Raw genomic sequence first — 7,750 nt, forward strand, 5'->3', positions numbered from 1 at the left:
TATTTTGTTTTGTATTATAAATGGTACCAACTATCTCCAGTGGTTTGCCCCTTCTTTCTATATCCTCACCTCTATCCATCTATCCCATTTCCTGTTCCCACTTGCCCAACAACACATAGATGGGGAGTGGGCGGCAGAGGATGCGGCCATGCTGTGAATATTCTGTGAGTATGAAATAGCTGTCTTTTCTTTAGAGTGGATGTAGCATTTTGTCAGGCAAATGGCAGTCCTGGGTCAGGAGATCTTAGGGCTTGAGTCTGAGAGCAAAATGGGAGTAGGACTCCAAACATCTACTCTGTTTTAAGGGCAGGTAGAGCTGAGTCATGCTTGCGCTGTAAGCCAGCCTGAGAAGTATTGGAAGACAAGTCCAGCAACAAGGGATTTAGCAGAGATGGTGGGGCATGTGGGTGGGAGGGAGATTATCCTTTCACTCTTCATTTTCCTCACCTAACAGGTTTCACTAAGTGGTGAGTGAACAGTCTGCTCCCCTGTTGGCCCCAGTTTGATTCCCTAGATATTCTGACTTATTTATGAATACAAACAGTCCAACCCTCATTTTACCAACAGACATGAAATGTATCAACACGGTGCTTACTTGATATAGCACCATTAAGTAAATTTAATTCTTTGATTTATTTTCCTTTTAAATTTATTTTGTACATTTTAAATTTTGTATATTTTAAATTTCTTAAAAAGGCAATTCAGAAGGAAAAAAGGCAAAACAAAAAAGGCAATTCAATTACTTCCATTTTTTTCCAATTTGGTTTTTATTTTATTGGAATTAATTTTGTTAGTACCCATTCATTTCTACATAAATTTTATAACAATACTTGATTTATTTATTATTTTGTCCACATCAGATTCTGTTGATTTGTATTTTCTTTGTAGTAGTATTTCTTCCAGAACTTTGCATGTGTGTTTCCACACATGTGTGTGCACACACACACACACACACACATTCAGCTCCTTGCCACTCTAATCTATTCTTAGGTATCTGAAAGGAAAACTCTCTCACAGCATCTTGGGCTCTCTGTCCTCGATGGATGGACCCCTGTGCTCTGGTTCTGGTTCCTCTGGTGATGTCCAGATGGTAGGTATCAAAAGAGCAATCCAGGGATTCCAAATTCCAGACCACATTCTGGCTGTTCTTTGGATTTAGGGGATTGGGATCTCACAGGCAGCCTGTAACCCACTTGCTGGGCATCAGTCTGTCATCTCTGATTTGCAAATCATGAGAAAACAATGATGTGCTCTCAGATATTTCCGGGATGAAAAAGCTTCAGAAATAAACATAGGTGTACTAACCCTTAATTTTAGTTAACATTTTACTTTGAAGATAGAACTGTAGCAACAGAGAAGTCAGAAACAAAAAGAAACCTGGAATAGACATGGATTGAATGAGATGTTAGCAACTTTCTTAGACAATGTTATTTGTTAGGGTTGTAGCAAATGCTAAAGGCATAAGTGTCTAGCTTTGGATTGCTGTTAGAATGTAACATATTTATTTCGAGTATTTGTGGGAAGCCAATGGCGCTTTCAGAACTTGAGAAGTGGGCGAGGGGCTCCTTGCTACCTGGCACTCCTCTTCTGATGCACCCCTTACCACCTGTGTCTGCCTCTTCCACAGCTGCTGTTACCTGTACCATCACCTTTCAATCACCCAAACTTGTAAACGCTGCAGTTCTTTCATGAGTGCCTTACATTTTTAGTGGTCTGTAGATGGATGACAATTCTTTAAACCATACTCTCGTAATGCCATTTAAAAAATCTGTAACACCACAACATGAACATTCACATGTACAAATCTTTGTGAGTCCAATTACAGAGTAGATTTACTGAGACAAGAATATAAAGACTGTTGAAGTTCTTAATTCACACAGGCAATTGTCTTCCAGAAAATTTCTGTCTACATACACTCTCCCAAACGTGTGTTGAGAACACCCATATATCAATAAACCTCAACACTACACATTTTAGCTTTTTAACTTTTGCCAGTTAAAAAAGGAAAATTTTTGCTTTATTTTGCACTTCTTTGATTGCTAATAGTTCCAAACATTTTTCATATTTTCTAGCAATTTTAATTTCTTCTTTTGTGGATTATTCATGTCCTTTATTAGAACATTCATATCTTTTGTGAATTGTGCTATATGATGCAACTTTTCCCAGGGGGACTTTTCGTTTCGCTTATGGTAGGTTTTTAACCTTCCAACTATTTCATAACAGAGTAATAAATATGGTGGATTATAAGCCTAAAAGTTTTATGCTGAGAAACAGTTCATCCTCATTGTATTTATATTATATGAAATAATTTATAAAAACTATATTTATAAAAATACCTTGTGAAGTAGTAGTTGTTTACTCTTAAATACAGATATTCCTTGCAGCTTCATTTTGGCTGCCTGGGATACACACTAACAAACATTAAAGAGCTTACTGTCTCCCTAAGGATAGAACCAGCTGACCCTCTAATGACTTGTTAGAGTTAATATAATGGTAATTGCCTATAATTCGAGAGTTATGTTTTATAATTTCCAAAGCACCTTTATAAATATTAGATTATAAAGGAGAACTCATAAATAGCCAAGGCTACAAATCAGCACTTATTTGCCTACTATGGGCTTCTCCATCCTATTTACATGAAGGAGTAAGAAATTAATAAATTGGGGACCAGCACTGTGGCGTAGCAGGTAAAACTTCTGCCTACTGTGCCAGCAGCCTGTATGGGCGCTGGTTCAAATCCTGGCTGCTCCACTTATGATCCAGCTCTCTGCTATGGCCTGGGAAAGCAGAAGATGGCCCAAGTCCTTGGGCCCCTGCACCTGTGTGGGAGACCCGGAGGAGGCTCCTGGCTCCTGGCTTCAGATCAGCACAGCTCTGGCCGTTACAGCCAAATGGGGAGTGAACCAGCAGATGGAAGACCACTCTCTCTCTCTCTCTCTGCCTCTCCTTCTCTCTGTGTAACTCTGACTTTCAAATAAATAAATCTTTAAATAAAAAGAAATTAATAAATCTAAAACACAAAGGAGTGTTTTTACAGCATTAGTGTTTCACTTTCCCAAGTCTTCTACTTCTTATCTGAGGTCCAGTTTCTCAAAATAGTTTAATGTAGTTATACTTCTAATCAAGACTGAAATCTTAAATAATTTTACATTGTGTGCCAAATACAATATTTTTAGATTTTTCTAAACTTGTATTTATTTAAGAGACAGAGACAAAGAGTGCCTGTTTTCTACTTCACTCCATAAATGCCTGCAACAGCTGGGATAGGGCCATGCCAAAGCCAGGAGCCAGGAACTCAATCCATGTCTCCCACATGACTGACAGGAACCCAACTATGTGAACTCTTACCACTGCCTCCCAATGTTGCATGAACAGCAAGTTGGTTCTGGAACAAGTGTTGGATATTGAACCAGCACTTATTATTGATAATTATTATTATCAATTGAATTATTATTGATAATTCAACGTGGGACCCAGGCATCCTGCCTGGCATCTTCACCTGTGGGCAAATTTGCCACACCCTAGACACCAATTTTTTTTTAAATAAAAGGATGTATTATATCAAGGAGCTGCTCTACCAGAAAAGCAAGAGCACCATTAAAAAAGATAATAAATGAGAATGTTAAAAGCTTGACTTTAATTTCTATGGGGCAAAGTTTTGGTCCAGCAGGTTAGCTGTAGGTTAGGATACCCACAGCCCATATCCAAGTACCTGGGTTGGAGTTCCAACTGTGTTCTCAATTCCAGCTTCCTACTAATGCACTATGGGATGCAGCAGGTAGTGGCTCAAGTACATGGGTCCCTGACACCCACAAGGGAGACCTGGATTGAGTTCCATGTCCTATTGCAGATATTGGGGGAGTGAGCCAGTGGATGAGGGATCTATATGTCCCTCTTTGTATTTTTTTAAAGATTTATTTATTTATTTGAAAGGCAGAGTTATAGTGAGTCAGAGGCAGAGAGAGAGAGGTCTTCCATTTGCTGGTTCACTCCCCAAAAGGCTGCAATGGCCAGAGCTGCATTGATCCAAAGTCAAGAGCTTCTTCTGGGTCTCCCATATGAGTGCACGGGTCCAAGGACTTGGGCAATCTTCTACTGCTTTCCCAGGTGCATTAGCAGGGAACTGGATTGCAAGTGGAGAAGTCATGCCTCTAACTGGCACCTATATGGGATGCCGGCACACAGGCGGTGGCTTTCCCCACTATGCCACAGCACCAGCCCCTCCCTCTTTGTCTGCTTTTCAAATATATAAAATGAATAAATTAACTCCGTGTTATTAATATTAATAAAATATATAAAATACATGTTTTATATATTTCATATAAACAATATATCACCTATTTATCTTCCTAGGGGAAACTATTCCCAGCCCTTCATTATGTTTTGTGGAAAGATCTTTTGGGGTTCCGGAACAGCAGCAGAAAAAAAATCGATGACATTTATTGAACATTTACTTCGTGCTACTGCACCATGTTGAATGTTTTATACAGATTACTTAATCTCCAGCAATTTTATAGTCAGGGAATGTGAGGTATAGACAAAGAAGTCAAGTGCAAGAGAGGGAGAGATTCCCCTCTTTCACCCCTCAGATCTCATGGGCTCTTTGGCTGGATCTAGGAACCAAATTAATGCAAGCGTTGATTAACAAGAGAAATACGTATGAGTGTTATCAATTTTATTGTACGTAAGGATCTTCACAAGATAATGAAGTTTGAAAAAATGACCAAAGCAAGATAATTACATGCTTTTCAGATGAAGTACAATAAGTGTGTGATGGAATCACAGGACAAAGTGATCTCTGGACTAAGAATTTTAGGGACATCATTAAGAGATATGTGGGGGTGTAAGAGCTGCTGGAAGCTGGGGTGACTTCAGAGACTTTATTCAAGTTCATTACAGCCTCAATTACGTGTCTCTGGTGATGAAGTCTCTTTCCCCACCTTGGTTTGAGGAGGGCATCCTTTCCAAAAGAGTCTCTAAAGCTTGTGGAGTATAGGAAAAGACAGGCAAAATGGCTTTTCCTCCCTCTATCTGAATGGCAGAGAGACATAGGGACACAGAGAGCGATGTCTCATCTCCTGGTACAGTCCTCAACTGTCTGCAAAAGCCAGGGTTGGACCAGGCCAAAGGCAGGAGTTTAATCCAGGTCTCTAGGCATAGCAAAGACACAGCTACTTGAGCCATCACCTGCCTCTCCCAGGGTGAGCATCAGCAGGAAGCTAGAGAGGAGAGCAAGGCCAGGACTTGAACCCAGGTACTTGATAGAGGATGGTGGTGTCCCAAGCAACAGCTTAATCATTGCACCTAATGCCTACCCCCAGTGACCCCTTCTGAGGTTATAATCCCTCAAGTGATTTCAGCTTGAAATAATCATCTACTAATTCAACAGACTTGCGGTGGCATTTTCAACATGTCGGATCAAGCTAGGTTTCAATCCCAGAGAGCCAAACTGCAAACCCAATGCTGTCCACCTAGTCCTGGGCTGTGTTACAGCTCCACTCAGGCTGTGTGAGAACATCTGTCAAGAAAGGTCACTTACACAATAGTAATTGTAGTGTTGGGGGCAACAGGTCCTTGGCTGGGTTTATTCTGACTTCTGTCTCAGCATGAGAGAAGAATTCATGGCAGAGTCATAGAGAGGTGCAGAAAAGTAGAATTTATTTGAAGTGACATTTGACATTCAGATGGGAATGCAAGCAACCTCTTTCCCTGAGGAAGGAGGAGTTTTTGCTGCCACCAAAGTTAGGATCATCTCTTTATAGGGTAGAGGGTGGTATCCTAATTGAATATTCAAATAAGGGTGGAGTTTGGGAAGGGTTCAGCGCAAATGGTGATCTCCAGGAAGGTGTCCTGGTGTCTCCACATGGGAGCAGAGCCTGCTGTCATGGCTGGATCAGCATGGAAGGGGCAGAGTTTTAGGCGGTGCAGGGTTCAGGTGGCCTCTCAGCTCCTTGTCACTAACTAGCTGCCCATGTGCGTCAATAGGAAACACAACCCCAGCCCTTACTGTGGGCCCAGCCCTGTATGACCTGGTGGCTCTCTGGCACTGGGGCAGACCTGGTCTCTGTAGGAGCTTCAGCTGAGATGCCAGGAGCAGCCCTCCCTTTCCCCAGGTTTGACAACAACAAGAATATCTCCAGACACTGCCGGAGGTCCCTGGGGTGAGAAAATCGCTCCCAGTTGGGAACCACTACACTGAACACTTCACCAGCATTAAGTCATTTAATTCTTCTTAGCAACCTGATGACCAGGCCAGTTCTAGTCCAGGTGAATATAGTCAGCCAGAAAGTGAATTTAAAAGACAATTGAAAATCTGGCTCAGCCTAATTCCTCCTAATTGCATCACTTACAGATAACCACCTACTTTGGCTGCACAGCAATACTGAGATTAACACATTTTATTGGAGGAACTAATCCCTTTTTAACAAGGTCTCCTGAGAATGGAGAGGGTCCTGGAAGTTCCAGTCTCCTCCTGTATTTTGTGGTTCATTCAACCAATATTTACCAAACACTTCTAAGATGTCAAGCAGCTTTCTGAACCCTGGAGATCAGGTAGCAAACAAAGTCCTTGGCTTCACATTCTTTTTTTTTTTAAGATTTATTTATTTTATTTGAAAATAAGAGTTACACAGAGAGGGAAGGAGAGGCAGAGGGAGAGAGAGGTCTTCCATCAGCTGGTTCACTCCCCAATTGACTGCAATAGCCGGAGCTGCACTGATCCGAAGCCAGGAGCCAGGAGCCATGAGCTTCTTCCAGGTCTCCCATGCGGGTGCAGGGGCCCAAAGACTTGGGCCATCTTCTACTGCTTTCCCAGGCCATAGCAGAGAACTGGATAGGAAGTGGAGCAGCCGGGACTCGAACCGGCATCCATATGGGATGCCGACACTATAGGTGGCAGCAGCTTTACCCACTATGACAATGCTGGCCCTGGCCTCACATTCTAGTGGGAGAGTAGACTCAAATGAGAGACAGTAGTCAAGTAAATAATGAAAATAATTTATTTTCAGTTAACGTTAAATGTTCTGGAAAATTTTCCACCAGGAGCTGGTGTTGTGGCACAGTGAGCTAAGCTGCATATCCCATCTCCTCTGCTTCCAACCTAGTTTTCTGCTGATTCACCTGGGAGGCAGGGGATGATGGATCACATACTTGAGTCCCTGCCACCCACATGGGAGACCCAGATGGAATTCCTGGCTCCTGGCTTCAGCCTGGCCTAGTCCTAACTGTTGTGGATTTTGGGGAGTGAACCAGCATTTGGAAGATTTCTGTCTCTCTCCATCCCCTCTCTGTCACTCTGCCTTTCAAATATTCTTTTTCTAAAAAAAGATGGATGGAAGACATTTGTCTCCCATTCTCTGCCTGTAACTCTGCCTCTCAAATGAATAATATATATATATATATATATATATATGAGAGTGAGAGAAAGAGAGAAAGACAGACATCTTCCATCTGCTGGTTCACTCCCCAAATGGTAGCCATGGCCGGGGTTGGGCCAGGCCAAAGCCAGGAGCTTCCTCTGGGTCTCCCATGCAGGTTCAGGGGCCCAAGTATTTGGGCCATCCTCCACTGCTTTCCCAGGCCCATTAGCAGGCAGCTGGATCAGAAGTGGAGCTGCTGGGACTCGAACCAGTGCACATATAGGATGCTGGCACTGCAGGCAGAGGTTTAGCCTTCTATACCACTGCTCTGGTCTCTAAATCTTTTTTAAAAGAATCAGGCAAAGTGGGTGAGAATGGGCTGTGCTGGCAGA

This window comes from Oryctolagus cuniculus, chromosome 2, assembly GCF_964237555.1.
Source record: "Oryctolagus cuniculus chromosome 2, mOryCun1.1, whole genome shotgun sequence".
Taxonomy (NCBI): Eukaryota; Metazoa; Chordata; class Mammalia; order Lagomorpha; family Leporidae; genus Oryctolagus; species Oryctolagus cuniculus.